Genomic DNA, 16,006 nt, shown 5'->3' on the forward strand with positions numbered 1-16,006 from the left:
CTCTGCCTAGTAAACACCCTGTTGCAAACAGATACTTCCCCAGGCTCCTGTAAAGCAGAGGTCACCAGCCTGGGAGGAGCCTGATTGTGGACAGTTCCCCAGGTCTTCCCCCATCAGACTTAGAGAACTGCGCATCTTAAATCTGACTAACCTGGAGGGTGGGGACAGGACTGCCAAAGGGTGGAGGCTCAGCGTCTGCAGCTTTCCAGGGGCTCATGGGGTCTGAAGCAACTCAGAGGACACCTGGCTTGCCCACATTGGAGGGAAAAGACACATGGTTTTGTCCCTTCAGATACCCAGACAAGGCCAGGAAGGTGCCTACAGGGTGCAGTCCTTGAGGGGGAAGATGACTGAACCCCACAATGATCTCAGATGGGGGACAGCCCAGCTGCCAGGTCAACAGCTATCCTAGGTTGAGGCTGCTCAACCAGGCAACCTTTCATTCAGCAAACAATGACTGAGCACCGCCCGACGCTGGCCCTTCCAGGCACTGGGCAGTCAGTGCTGACCACAATGGTAGGGAGAGCGTTGGGAGGGGCAAGAACACACGTTAGGTCTTGGGGAAACTGAGTCTGGCAGTCTGGCTAGAGGAGAGGGAGGGAATTCATGGAGAAGACTCAAAGAGCGGGACTCACCTTGGAAACCTGAACAGAAGACAAAGGATTTTGGACTTTCCCTATGAGGCAGGGTAGCGTTGAAGGTTTCCAAACACGATGAAGGAGCTTTCACAACAAAAATCTCCTGGCGAAGCAAGGAGGAGACTGTGGCCCAGAAGCACCCTGAGCAGACACAGTGACGAAAGCTGAATTAGACGGCAGGGGGAACGATGGGGAACTGAGAGAAGCAGGAGCCCCGGGAAAGGAAGCGCCCTCAAAACAGATGGGAAGGAGACTAGACTCGGGCCGTGAGCACACAGTGCAACAGGCAGACAATGTACTGCAGAGCCGGACACCTGGAACTTAAACTTCCATATGTTACTGACCAACGTTACTCCAATAAATTTAATTTAAAAAAAAAAACTGGCTGGATAGTGAGACCAGGAAGATGGAGGGAAAACTCAGAGATGACTCTAAGCTTTCAAGACCGGGAGTCTGATTTCACTAGAGACAAAACGGGGAAGTCTGCGGAGGAAGCTTGCTCTGTGGACGAAGAGCGGGGCTCTGGACGGTGCTGAAGACGAAACAGTGAACATAACCAGCAAGGGCTTGGGGGAGGGAGACGAGCACGTCGGGGAGGCAAGAACGGGAGTCTGCAGGGGAACAGGGGGACGTATAAGTGCTAAGAGAAAAGGCTCCAGGCGGAAATGTTGGGTATAAATGCCACAGAAACGTCAAAGAGAGATGCAGGCTGGGAGCAGGCCATTGGAATTTGCCATTACGAAGCCACCAGTGACCTTAGAGGAAGCCACCCAATAGAGGAGCATGGGCAGGGGAAGGTGTGGGAACACGATGGTCTGAAGAAGAATCAGTAGTCGTGGGAGTCCTGCCATAAGAAGAGCACCATGGGGGAAGAAGCAGGTCCCCCCTCGGCTCAGCCCAGCACAGTAGGTCCCACTGTTGAAGGAGAGACTTGAAAAACTCACTGGATGTCAGGACAATAGAGGCTATTTGATCCAGGAGGGAAAAGCCTTCGGGGAGATGAAGAGGTAAGCAAGGGACAGCTGGGACTTGAGGTCCCATGTCCTATTCCCATCCTCTAGCCTGAACGTCACACCACAGCCCTATTTTCTCTTAAGCGCAATACCAGGCCAAGGAAAGTTCTCTGAGCTTTTAGTTCTCTCAAAATGAAACCCCCAAGATGTCAGTACAGACATGAATGCAAAATGCAAAGGCCTATGAAACGCTGGCTCAGAAACTCCAAAAACAAGAGGCCATTCATTCCCAGCTCAGCCTGCAGGCTGGGTAGGTTGGCCTTGAGAACTTATCTCAGTCAGCCACAGAGGAAGGGGAGCTTCAGAGTGGAGCTCCATTCCTTTAGTTCACCAGGTGTCGGGGGGAGCCAAGAATAAGTGACCCCAAGAGCAGCCGGTGCTCTGGCATAGGCACTGGGGGAGGGTCCCGCATCCTGTGAGGGCCCCAGTGTCCTTCACCACGGAGAGCTACAGGATCTAAGCACCAAAGTGCTCCTGCTCTGGGGGAACAGGCTGGGAAGCAAGGCTACGGGATTTGTGAGGAAACCTCCCGGCTTTGGTATTTGTTTATTCAAGGCCAACAAACTTCCTAATTCAAATTATGTTCTCAGAACCACCAATTTTCCTACAACCAGTCAGACACAGCCAGTACGATTTGGAGAACTAGACACTCTCAGAAACGGCGCGATCTTGGTCTTCATTCTCACAGCTGTCGTTTCTAACATCTGACATGTATTTTCCCTGAATATTTCCCCCAGCAGGGAACTCACTACAACAAGGCCGCCTGTCCACAGTTGCTCGGTGCTGGATTTCTCCAAGATCTTCCTTGCAGCAAGCTGAGGTCTATGTCCTCACAATGTCTCTTCATTAGTGCTTTTTCCTTCTGGAGCGAGATCTCCACAGAGGAGGCCTTCACTTTTCCCAAAGGATGCTGCCGTTCAAACATCTGAGGCGAGATGTTACTTCGCCTTGGGTCCTCTTCTTAGAGGGAACATCTCTATTTCTTTAATCGTTCTGTGTTTTGGCACCAGCATCTCGGTTACCTTTCTCTGGGTACAAAGTGGTTGATCACCATGCCCACTAAACGCGGCACATGGAGCTGAACTGCCCTCCAGATGGCTCCAAGCAGCTCAGTGTTGGAAATGGACCAAGAGTCAGACATGGCTCTCAGGTGCCGGTGTGGGAGCATGAGGTGACAGGTGTGTGCCTGAGAGAACTAAGGAAGAGAGGAGAGGAGAGGAAGCTCAGGGAGTAGGAAACCAAGAATCCAGCAGGAAGGGACCTGAAGGCCAGAGCCTTTCTCCCAACTTCCAGGGGACAGACCATTGCCCTGCAGGATACGCTGGCCCCCGAGTGGAGGGAAAAATGAAATGCGTCCCAATAACTTTGTGAAGTCAGCACATCAAACCCCGACAACAGCGGGGACAGGAAGGGAAAAGCCAGGCCGACCTCACTTGTGAGTATAGATGTAAAAACCCTCCAGAAAATCACAGCAAATCAAACCTAGCTGTATTAAAAGAATAAAACTTTGACCAAGCGCAGTTTACTCCAGAAGTGCAAGGAGGGTTCCACTTAAGGAAGTTGATACAGTGCGCCACATACACCTATCTCAAGGTGAAAGAACACAAGAATTTCCCAGCAGCTGCTTAAAGAAGCATTTGACAAGCTTACCTTCCATTCCCGCTGTTTAAAATCCTTAGAAACGAGAACTGAAGCAAACATGTTCACACATGGCGCCTGACTTCAAGGCACCGGCTCTAAAGAGCTGTGACCACATCAGAGAAACAAAGGCCCAAGCCTATGCCAGACCCTGGAACCAGCGGGGGGAGGGCACGGATATCTGCGCAGCAGCTGCCCCTCTGCCTCCTTGACCTTCTCTACGGATGTGAATGGCCACGAACACCCATTTTCTCAACTCTCATTCCCAGCCTTAAATCTAGGTCTCTGGTTGGGGTGGGGGAGGGGATGGGGAGCAGAGGGCTTCTTGTAAGGGCACCACCAGCAAAAGTGATGCTCTTTAATCAACTGGGAATGGGTTGAGTTCAAGACTTGATGAGAAATGCAGAAAGCCTATGCGAGGCGGTGGCTCCGTGAGTGGTGGGGGAGCTCAGCCCTCCTGCTGCTGAAATCCTGCCAGTGAGTCCAGCACCCTCCCTCTGCAGTCTGCAGGTCTCCGTGACCCGTCACCACCCCCAGCTTGCCTCCGACAACAGCTGGGGTTATTCAAAGAAATCGGTGAAGAGCAAGTCCCGTTTTCTAGAGCAAGGGGATATTAAACTGGGTTACTGGGTGGACTGCAAGGTTTGAGAAGACCCTGAAGTTTTATCCAAAACATTGAGAGAGAGAGAGAGAGAGAGAGAGAGAGAGAGAGCATGCACAATCGCGCACACACGTGCTTTTTGGGAAGAGGGGAAGAAGATCTATCACTCTGTTCAGTTTTTCAAAGAGGCCCGTTATCTAAAGAGAGTTTGAAACTCGTCTTTAGAGCTGTGGGTGTATCACCACCACCAAAGCAGTATTACATGAAATGTTAAAGAGTCTTCCTTAAGAAGAAGAGAAAAGATAAAATAAAATAAAAAATAAAAAAAAAGAAGAAGAGAAAAGATCCAAAGTATGAGCAATAAAATGGCAATAAATACATACCTATCAACAATTGAATCTAAAAATCAAAATACATGAATGAGGAGTCTAATAACAAAATAAACTGATGGATGAAGTAGAACCAGAGACATGGAAACATGGAACAGACTGAAGGATCTCAGAGGGAAGGGGGGAGGAGGGGCAGGGAAAGTATAACCGAAGAACTTCCATGCATAACCCCGCACAGGGAACAGTGCGGTCAAGGCCTGGGGTGCGGTGGGACCCGGGAGTGGGGGGCAACGGGGGGACAAAAGAGGGGAACATCTGTAATACTCTCAACAATAAAGGCTTAAGTAAAATTTTAAAAAGGGCTGTAGGTGTAGATGTGATCTAACAGACCCAGAAAATGCAAAGAGGAGGCAGGTCGCCTCAGCCAGGCTGTGTGGAAGTGGCTGTGTGAAGATTTGCCTGACAAGAGTCAAAACCACCACACCACTCAGGAGGAAATGCTCAGACTCCAAACCCAGAGATCCGTCTGCAACGTCTTCGCGGCTCTGGGGCGACAACTTGGGATGTGGGGGCTGAACAGGTGACTTCATAGATGATACAGAAAACCAGAGTTTCTTAACTCTGCAAGAAGAGCAGCTCCCGAGAGGGACGTAAGGAAGGCCCAGCAAATGCTGCGATGGCTTTCTGTAGACGGGGACACCCTTTACCGTTGGTGGCCAGCACGAAAGCACACCTGCAGAGGACCCCGGCACGGAGCAGGCAGCCTCACCGAAACGCACTCCCTCGTGACGAGCGGCAAAGGAAAAGGGAGGCCTGTAACAGTATGTGTGGCCACTGTGGTTAGGCTAGGCTTTGGAGTGGGGGAGGCAGGGAAGGAGGAGATGCAGGGGATGAGCCCTGGTCACTGAGCGAGGTGCCTGCCGGCAGTTATCTCATCGAATTGTCACAGGGCAGGAAGCCTACATAACCCCACAGAGTTGTTGAAAGGAATACCTCAGAGGGTGCACCCAAAGAACACTTAGCACCTGTCTGCTAAATGCTAGGTATTACTATTACTGGCATTACTATTTTCTCCATTTCATATCTCGAGTCTCAACTCAAATACGACTTCTTTAGAGAAGCCTTTCCTTAACTCCCAAACTATCCCGGGCTCCCTTTACACGCTCTCACAGAACTCCACAATTCTCGTGATGGCCATGAAGTGATGTATGTGTCTAGTGTCTTGCCTACTAGACTATAATTTCCATAGGAGCAGGAGCACTGTATGTCTTGCTCAGGAGGAGTCCAGCACATGCCTGGCACACAGAAAGTGCTCCATGTTGAAATGCTGGAGGTTAGGAACGGGGCACAGAAAGCAACCGGTGCCACGCTGCCATACAGATGGGGAAATCGACACCCAGAGAGATACACGGATTTACCCAAGGTCACATGGCTAGGAGGGAAGGACTCAGGCAGAAACAAGAATCCCTAACTCCATGGGAGGCAGAAGCCCGGAAGCCACCTTCAGCCCTCGTGCCCAAGCCCTGCCCCCCACAAGGGAACCACACAGGCTTATTTGCCTAGATCAACAACAGCAGCAAGACTCTGGAGGACATGAAAATGAAAAGCACACCACTCCCTCCTGACCCCACCCTCCTGCCCTCCACATTCAGGCAGCTTCTACTGTTAATGTGCATAGACTTCTTGCTTAGGAGACCCTACAGGGTTTCATGGTGACAGCTTAACAGCCACACTGAGCATCAGGTGGCTCTGGTGAGCAAGCCACCAAGCCACTGGTCAGACCCTGCAGGCCAGGCTGGTCCGTGCTCCGGTAGGAGAATCTAATAGACATGACAAGCACAGAAGGAGGGAGTGCTCGGTGCTGTGGAGCGAGGAGGTTGAGGAGACTTCAGAGATGACGATGCTTGAGCTGGGCATCCAAGGATGACTTCATGGTCCACAGGCAGGTAGAGGAAGGCGAAGGGCAATGGGGCAGAAGGACTGGCACGTGCAAAGGCACCAAGGGTTGCCTGAGCTTCCGAAGATGAAGCAGGCTGGGCGGCGGAAGGCTTCCTAGTCACGCTAGTGGGGATGGGTCTTCTCCGGAGGGCAGTGGCAGCTCTTCAGGGTTTGCAGCTGAAAAGTGACTTGCTCTAATTTGTTGTCTTACATCACCATGGCAGCTGGAGAGGGGCTGGACTGGGAGTTGGGGGCAGCTGCAGGCTGGAGGCAGGAGTTTCCCACTGGGACCAAACTCTAAAGCCCAAAGCCTAGAATCCAAATTGGTAACTCACTAGGCTCAAGAAGGACCCAGTGTCTACTCTGTGCCACCAAAGTCACCCACTTCTTCCTACTCATCGCCCTCACCCTACTATTGGGTACACCTTGCTATAGCGATATCTCACTTACCCAGAAGTCACTTAAGTGATAACTCAACTATCCAGAACCTAGCTGCTAGCCTGGAAGCAGACAGAAAAGACCTGAGGACAGCCACATTTATGCCTCAAAAGTCATGCCCCACAGGGCATGAACTTCACACCTAAGAGGACACACAGGGTGCCCCTCAAGCTTAATGATCTCTGGTCAAGAGCAGACGCCAGCCAGAGTCAGTCCAGCTCTACCACTTTCTAGCCATGTGGCCTTGGCCATCAGTTTGCTCATGCATAAAATGGGGACAACAGCTGTGGCTATTTCAGAGTGTGGCTATGAAGATTAAAGAAGATGAAATACCGGGGGAAAGGAGAACAAGAAAGATGAAACAAACAGGAAGAAAACGTGTCCTGAACAGAACCAAGGTACAAAGGAGAATGGCAGGTAGAACCATGTGATATTTTCAAGAACTTACTAAATCAGACACAATGTACTACATTTATAAATGCAAGCAACAGCACATTTTACAAAGATTTCCTTTAGAACTAGACATATTGAAAAGTTTTGGTGTTTAGAAGGTAGAGCGACTGGAAAAATTAATGTATGCAAATTTATTTATGGGAATGGCAATGCTGTGTGTACCTGTGTACTTCTAAAGTGTCCCTCAAAATTTGTAAAACATACATCATGTTTAACAGAATCTAAGATGTCATCAATTGTAAGGTGCACCATTCTTTTGTGTGCCACTAAGGAAGAAGCATTGCTATCTATTCTAATGGGAAGATCCCATAGATGGTAAGATGCATCTTGATTTCAGAGTTGTTAAAATGTGAAAGTATGTACATCTTCAAGTCAATGGAAATCCGAATATGCAATGTGCTTGCTGTGGGAGTGTCTCTTCCTCCCCTTGGGCAGAAGTAAGATATATTCTTTCCTTCACCCACCCCCTATCTCCATCTAGGCCAGAGGCTCAAAAATCAAACATAACACCTCTCCTTTGACCTCCTGGTGATCACTCTATCTTGTCCTTCCAGAAGCTTCCTCTCTCTCTCCAGAAGCTGATCCAGAAGCTTTCAGCCTACCTATAGCTCAGCCAAACTATGGTTCACAGGGGTCCCACAGAGCTACCAGCTCAGCCCCTTGGGGTGAGCCTCTTTGAACCAAGGCCAAGTTTGCACAGCTTGAGTGCTCAGCTGAACCCAAGATGGTGTCTCCAGCTCTAGGCTGCGGAGGCAAAAAAAGGTCCGGGCTCTCCTCTTCTCCCACTTTTCAACCAGCAGGCCCACAATCAATGACTAACCTGGGCAAGTGCAGCAGCCTCCAGCACCTGCCTCCTCAGCCTTCGCTATGGAGCCTCTCACAATCACCACTCCAGTAACCCAAACACACTTTGGCCCAGTGCCACCTGTTATTCTTGGAAGAAACAAAAGGGGTGCATGGGACGGAGAACAAGCAGGCAGGGGAGGTGGCTTCCACTGCAGCTTGGGGAGAGAAGATATTCATCATCCCCCACCCAAGCTAGAGATAAGGGGGAAGGATTTCTTAAAACCCTCATGAAGCCCAGCACACAGAGAGCCCTCCTGCCCCACAGTCCTCTCCGGTTATGCTTCAAAAAGTGAGGGAGGGTATCCTGAAGCAGGAAGAGAGAGCGTGACCATCCTACACCATGGTGACCACACCAAGGAAGAGATAAGCCCTGACTCCCATTCTTTGGTTCTGCAAACACCCAGAGAACAGCCTCCCTGGGCAGCTGCTCTTATCACACTTTTCTCATTCAATAGTCCCACAGCCCTGAGAAGTTGCTATTAGAGCCCATTTTACAGACAGGGAAACAGGCTGGGAGAGCGGCAGTAAGATGCTCAAGATCACACCGCTGGGCCTGGCTGGAACTCAGGTGTCCTTTCCATGCCACAGGGGGTCCCCAAGCAATGCTCCAGAGCCATGCTCCCGGAGCTCGCTCAGGCTGCAGACCATGGATCGCGGCCCCCACCTCTGGAGCGCGGCGCTGCGGGCCAGGCCCTGGAGAATGTGCTTTAACAAGCCCGGGAACCTGTGCCTTCCCAGGTGGTCTGAGGCCGGGAGGCAGGAAACGGTGGATGGAAAGGTACAGCGTCCACGGGAGGCGGGAAGAGGAGGGCATCCCGGAGGGGCCGGGCGGGCAGACCTGGCCTACTTTCAGTCCCCATTTTGCCTAAACCCACCCCTCCCCTCCGCACCCAGGCTTGTTAACTCACTAGATACCACATCCTGCTGCTTTCATCTCGCCTTCCTTTTCCCTCTGAACAATCTCCTTCCTCCTGCTGACCTGAACTTCTTGCTTATTTACCCCAGGACCCGGACGGGCCAGCCGGCACGCGCGCGCGCAAACCCATGCACACGCACACGCACATGCACACGCACACACACACACGCACACTCACGCAAAGGACAGGCGGGGTGTCAACCCAGATCCCCCGACAGTGCCAAGCGCGCAGTTCTGCAGACCGACGGCCACTGCCAGGGGCGCGCGCTCGCTGGCGGGGGGACGCGCTTCTACGACTCCCGGGTCCTGCCGGCAAAGGACCCTCGAGGCCAACGCTCCTTGGAAGAGTTCCCGGGAGGAGAGGTGCAGGCTCCTTGACCCCACGACGCCCGGCGGCCTGGGCAGGCGGCAGGAAGCCTCGGCCACACTCGGGTCGCACAGAGCCAGGCGGTCCCGCCGCAGCCACCTAGCCAGCGGCAGACGGTCCCCGGAACACCCCTTCTGTCTCCAGGATTACCGGGAACGCGGGTGTGCGGACCCCCCGCCCCGGCAGCGGCTCCTGTCCACGGAGCCCTAAGACAGCAAGACCTGTCCAGCCTGCCCGCTGCCGCAGAGCCTCCGCTTCCCGACCGTCCGCGCCCGCGCCCGCGCCCGCTCCGGCGCTGCCCGGAGTGCCAGGCTTGCCCTCGACGCCCCCCGCGCCGGCCACACACCTGCGGTCCCCGCCGGGCGCCAAGCCCCTGTCCAGCGACGACTCCCCGCGACTCGGGGTGCGGTCGGGACCGCCGCACCTGGGCAGGAGTGGCCGGGCAGGTCCCGGCATCTGCCCAGGCTCCTCTCCAGCTGCGGGCGGGGCCTCCCCGGGGCGGGGCGGGGCTTGCTCTGGGGCGGGGCCGGGCGCGGCGGCTGCTCGGCGGGCCTCCCGCGCCACCTAGTGGCGGGGCCGCGCGCGGGGGGCGGGCCTGGCCCGCGCGCCCTCGGAGCCCGGCGGCGGCCGCGCTCTCAGCCCCGCCGCCCTCGGAAGCGACGGGCCCTGACCCGCGGGGCCAGGGTCCGAGGGACGCCAGCACCGACCCCCGGGAGTCAGGCGCGGATCCGCCGCGGGACGGACGCGCGTTCCGGCCCCCACAGGAGAGGGGGCGGGGCCGGGGAGGCTCGGGTGGGGTGGGGGCTTCGGGGAACCAGGAGAAAGGGGAAGCTCCGAAGAGCCGCTTCCTTCTCGCGCCGAGCCCCAGCGCCCCACTTCCTTTTACTACTTCTATTTTCTTTCGGTGCTCGCAGCATCCAAAAGTCTGCGGCACTTCTGCGCAGCGAGGCGCCTGGACCCGCACCCTCCGCAGAAACCCCCCAGAAGCGCCAGCCCGCCCGGACTCGGGGCGCCGCCCCGCCTTCCCGCGCCTCGTCGGCTCTCAGCTCCCCCAGGGGCACAGGGGTCGCCTCCAGAGCCAAGGCCCTCTTCTTGCCTCCCCTTCTGTCCCCACAGACGACGCAGCAGGTGTCGTTATGCCAAGAGTTGGGTCCCGAATCCTGGGGGGCGCTGCACGTCCCTGTGCCTCGGTTTCCCCAATAACGCGACGGCGACAGGAAGGCCGGCCGCCGGGCGAGGCAGCCCCCTTGCCGTGAGAGAGTCGCCCTTTATTGTGGAGTTAGCAAAGGGCAAGGCTGCCGTTTTCACTTCCACTACTGATGAGACTGTGTCACAATATCTGTCAGAGGCGTTCAAAGCCGCCACAAGGCTGTACGTTATTGTGGGTCGAAAGCCACAGCCCTACCTGAGGCTTTGAGGGATGTGAGCACCCATGACTTTTCTCTTCCCGACTCCCTAAATGCCCCCCCTCCAAAAGCAACTTCCCCAAAGGCGCAGAAACAGAAAGTACCCTTGGGTGAACACGGGGGACTGGCTCCAGCCTATAGCAAGGATTCAAATTCACCACTGCACCCCCACCCACGCCACCATTTTACAAATAAGGAACCAGGGCCACCAAAGATTGTGAAAGGACACACCTAAGGTCATACGACTTGATGAGTGTGGGCAACGAAAAGGAGAGGGGGGGTGGGCAAGAAGGAGGTAGCCCGGAGGTGGCCGGAGTCAGGGGGGGCATTGCGGGCAGAGGGGGTAGAACTGCTCTGGAATGAGGAACAGAGTGGCAAGAGTGACGCCGTGTGTGCCAGAGCGACGTGTGGGATTATGAGGTCACTTTGAAAGCTACAGAAGACGCTAGAGAGGTTATGGCATCTTTCTCTTCTTCCGTGTCCTTGGCTTTCCTAACACTGAAGACTGGGAGCTGAAGCAGAGGTGCCCCTCCGAGGTCCCTACCAGGAAGCCTTGCATCCCATGCAGCCCACTTAGTCCCATCCTGCATCCGCCCGAGGTGGGCATCCTCTGCTCCACCAGCAGTGAGACCCAGATGTAGAGATTTCACGTTGTCCCACCGCGGGCTCAGGGAGCTGCGCCTGTGTCTCCCTGGGCCTGGAGGGCACACAGGCCACCAGCCCCAGGCCTGATCAGCACCTGACACCTGTTGGCCGCAACGTAGAACTACAGCTACTGGGGCACCTTTGACTGCCACCTCCCCGAAGCAGCTGGTGAGACTCAAGGTGCCTCTGTCACTCATGTGGCACCTGATCTTGTACCACTTTGTGCAGCTCTGTTGTTGCTTCATTTAAAAATATGTCTATTTTTATCTCAAAGACGAGTCTGGCTGTCTCCACTTCCTCATCTGACATTTATTTCTCAGTTTTGAGGATTACCCACCTTGACTTCTCCTCTATCTCTGGCCAATGTTTCTGTTTTCTTTTCCTGGCTTCATACTCCTCTTCATTTCTTAAACACAGGAATGCATGAGGTTTCATTGGAGGCTGCTTCTCTTCTGCCTGGGCAACCCTGACCCATGCCCATCATATCGATCCCTTCCAAATCTACAGCCCAAGCTTCTCTCTGAGATCCAGACCTAGAGTTCCAAGGGCTGACTGCACATCTAGACCTGGATAGCCCAAAGGCAACTTAATCACTCCATGTCCAGAAATGAATTTATCTTTCCCTAAATCTCTTCTCCTGCCTTACCTATCTCAGTTAACATCTTAACTACCCACCCAATCTCAATACTAGAGACCTCGCTATATAAGTAACATATCCAGAATATGTAAAGAACCCCTATAACTCAAAAATAAAAAAGACAATCTAATTTTAAAATGGGCAAAAGACTTGAACAGATACTTTACAAAAGAAGACTTACAAACAGCCAATAAGTGCGTGAAAAAGTGCTCATTAGTCATTGGGGAAATGCAAATTAAAACCACAAAGTACCACTTTAAAGCAATTAGAACAGCACCAAATGTTGACAAGGATGTGAAGCCACTGGAACTCGAGTGCATTGCTTATAGCAGGGTAAAGTGGCATATCTGCTTTGGAAAACTGATTGGCAGCATCTAATAAAACTGAATATACATCTCCATCTGGCCCAGCAGTTCTGCTGTTGGAAATATATCCAAGATAAATGAATTTATATGTCCACACAGAAACATATATTAATGATTATACCAGTTTTATTTATAATAGTCCAAGACTAGAAACTACCCAAATGTCTGTTAATAGGAGAACAGATAAAAAACAATTGTGGGGGGCAAAGGGGAGAAAATGGGAACATCTGTAATATTGTCAACAATAAATTTTTTAAAACACACACAATTGTGGCACATAGGGTGGGACAAAAGTAGGTTTAGAGTTGTTCATATGGAAAATAATACAAAAATAAATAATAATACAAGAATAAACTGTGTTTCGGGTACTTATAACTGTAAACCTACTTTTGCCCCACCTTGTATTTTTTTACTTATTTTTATTGTTGACAGTATTTCAGATGTTCCCCATTCTCCCCCCCCCAAATAAATAATGTCAGTCAGGATGTGATAGGAACACAAAATTGAATGCCAACGGTAGCACATGAACCCGACCCTTTACAAATGAATTACATAACTCTACTGAGGAGGGTGGAGACAAAACCACTAAGCTAAATAAACCAGGAAAACTGTATTTTGACTGCATACTGTAAGGCTAAAGACAGAAGGAACTATATACACACACTAGTCTCATTAGTAAATCTGTTTCTCACAGGGCTGAGGGTTAGCAGTTCTTAAACTCTTACATTCTTAAGACTGAACAAATAAATAAACGTATTATAAATAATGAGAGCCAAGTTTCTCACTGCTGGTGAAAGAAATTACAGATATGGAAAAGTAAAAAGCTAGAATGAATCCTGTGTTATTAGACTGGAATAGCGTGTGCTTATGGTTCTAGATAAATAGATACAGACAGACCAACAGACAGACAGACACAGATACTAATCGATCTGCATTTCCTAGCTCTGTCTTCGGAAAAAGGTCAACACTATCATAATGAGACAGAGCAACATTATTTATCTCTTGATTTGATGCACCAAGAACAGCACAACATCATTTCTGTATTATTTTTGGCAAAAATGCCTTACTTCAGTCCAATCAGGAGACGCATTGGACTAATCCAAACTGAGGGGCAGTCTATAAAATCTTCAACAGTATAAAGGTTGGGAAACACAAAGAAAGACTGAGGGGCTGTCACAGATTGTCACACAACACTTCTGGATTGGATCCTGGACCAGAAAAAGGACAGTAGTGGGACAGTTGGCAAAATTTAAATAAAGTCTGTAGATTTCAATAATCATACTATGTTTTATGTATAATGCTAACATTTGGGAAAGCTGTGTGAAAGTTTTATGGGAACCTTATGCAACTTTTTATATAACTCCGATATTATTGCAAAATATAAATTTTAAAAAGCAAAAAATAAATGTTGCAAATATTACAAACTTTTGAAGAACTTCCCGTTTTACTTTCCTTATTACTAAAACTTAAAAAAAAAAAACTATAGACCACTCTTTTCTATGATACAAATATAAAAATCTGAAACAAAATAAGTACAGCCCTGCCAGAGTAGCTCAGTTGGTCGAGCATCATCCTGTGCATGGAAAGGCTGCCTGTTGGATTCCTGGTCAGGGCACAGGGTTGTGGGTTCGATACCAGTTGGGGCTAGTAAGGAAGGCAACTGATCGATGTTTCTCTCTCACATCTCTCCCTGTCTTTCTCTCTCTCTCCCCCCCCCCCCCGCCTTCCTTTCTCTAAGCATGTGGTTGGGTGAGGATTTAAAATAAATAAATAAGTGCAACTTGTATCTAGCCTTTAATTAAAATAGTAATATGCTGTGACAAAGTAGGATCTGTTCAAGGAATGCCAACATTTACCTGAGCCTAAGGGGATTCGGGCATATTCAGTGGCTCGATTGGACTGGTTGCCCACCAGCAGCGATGAGTAAGAGTCAGGGGCCTGCCAGGGGGGGGTTATGGGTGGGTCCTGGGTTGCAAGATGAGGCGTGGTCTCCAGTGGAAGCTCCAGAGATCAATATGGGAAACTTAAGGCCTGACTGATCAATTGCCATTCTAAAGTTCAGAATGGACATTTGGGGAGGAGCTGATGAGGGTGGGGGGGCCAGCCTTCACCCTCCATCCCTCCCAAGCCAGCCCATTGATGTTTCTACGGGTAAGGGTGTGACCGCTGTCCCAGGTCAGCCTCACAGGTTGGCATCTGAACCTTATGGAGGAAAGATCTTCAGGCAGCAGTGTAAGAAGCAGTTTCCGTTAAGGTCCTGGAGACCTGGGGGACAGCAGCAACACAACAGGGTGGGGTAGGTTTGGGAGGGGAGCACACAATGAAGGAAGATTTGAAGGGAGCTGGAGGACTGGAGCAGGGGTCAGAAGCTCAAATGTCTCCAAGCGCCAAACAGGTCAAACTCCTGGGCAGAACTGGTGAGATGGTGACATTTTGTGGCAACATTGTTTATAGTCTGTGCCTCCTGAAACAAGCCCTGTTGAAATTTCAACACCCCCCCCCCCCCCGAGTTCAATAAGGTTTTCTTTCCCCACACAGCTTTTTCATATTCTTCTCATGATTTCTTTTCTGGAGGCATTTTACATTGTACTCTTTCAACAGGCACACTGTGTATATTAAACATAAAGGAATAGTCTTCACTTCCACCAAAAAATATGCCTCCTCCCAGTTTTCTGGAAGCATATATCCCTCTTGGCCTCTTTTATTTTTCCACATTTGCTAGAGACTTGATTACAAGAAATATTTCACTTTTACCTAATTCCAATATAAGAAAAACAATTGCACAAATACAAAAACTGGCACCTGACCCCTGACCTTGACGTCTGGGAACAATAAGGTATGGAGACAATAGGGTTTGGAAAGGATGCAAATGAGGAGACTTCTAAAGGAGGCCCCTTGGGGGCCCAGCTTCAGCCCACTGTGGCCATTGGACATGCAGAAGTGATGTGGTCAGATTTTACAATTTTTAAAGAAAGCCAAAAATTGGAATTCTTACTCTGAAATCTCCCAGTTTTTAAATGTTAGAAATTCAAAATAATATTTTAAAACTCCTTGCAGACCAAATCAGACATGACCTGCTGGCTTTCAGTTTGTGACATCTGTTCTATATTGTTCAGGTGGGAGCTGCAGCAGCGAGGTCTGAGTTATTTCTGCTAATGTGAGCTAATTTGTTCCCACTGGCTTGGGAGACAGTTTATGCAAAGGAGGGTCAATGTTAAAAGTTTATTAATGTTGTTCATCATATGAATGGGACACAGGAGAAAAACTGCAAAATTATCTTAATAGGATGCACCCTGATGAAAACTCTTAGGGACTAGGAATAAAAAGACTTTGTCAAGATGATAAATGTATATCTCAAGCGAACAGACAATATGATACCCAGTAATGACCTGGAATGGAGAGCGAATGTAGTCCTTTGTAACAAAGGCATTGCTACAAAAACAAAGAGCAAAGCAAGGATGTCATACTGTGAATCCTGTCAACAATATTCTGAAATTTAAGGAAAAACAATAAGAATAGTAAATAAGAGACATAAATTTGGGGAGGAAGTCAAGCTTATGATTATTTGCAAAAGATACAATTGTCTACCTGAGACACCCTAGCACATGGACCAGGGAATGTTTAGAACTCATGGGAGAGTTTGGTAAAGTAGCTGAACAAAAATATATATAATTCAGTAGTTTTCTAGACAACAGCAATGATCAAACAGGAAATAAAGCTCATTCACCCCAGCAACAAAGTGCTGAGGAATAGGAAATTCAAGGGACATAGAATAG

At 50.3% G+C, this 16,006-nt stretch overlaps 1 protein-coding gene across 2 annotated transcripts in view; it reads right to left on the reverse strand.

The window, feature by feature from the left end:
* Positions 1-9,664, reverse strand: part of PIK3R5 (phosphoinositide-3-kinase regulatory subunit 5) — a 66,466-nt gene extending 56,802 nt beyond the window's left edge. Inside the window, exon 1 of one of the 2 annotated variants that reach the window (XM_081162507.1) lies at positions 9,524-9,661. The gene's annotated coding sequence lies outside the window, so the exon portion shown is untranslated. Of the gene's footprint in view, positions 1-9,523 lie in introns of both variants that reach the window. The other variant, XM_081162506.1, reaches the window with a different exon arrangement.
* Positions 9,665-16,006: the final 6,342 nt, after the last annotated feature.

The sequence above is a fragment of the Miniopterus schreibersii genome (genome assembly GCF_964146895.1).
Source record: "Miniopterus schreibersii genome assembly, chromosome: 16".
Taxonomy (NCBI): Eukaryota; Metazoa; Chordata; class Mammalia; order Chiroptera; family Miniopteridae; genus Miniopterus; species Miniopterus schreibersii.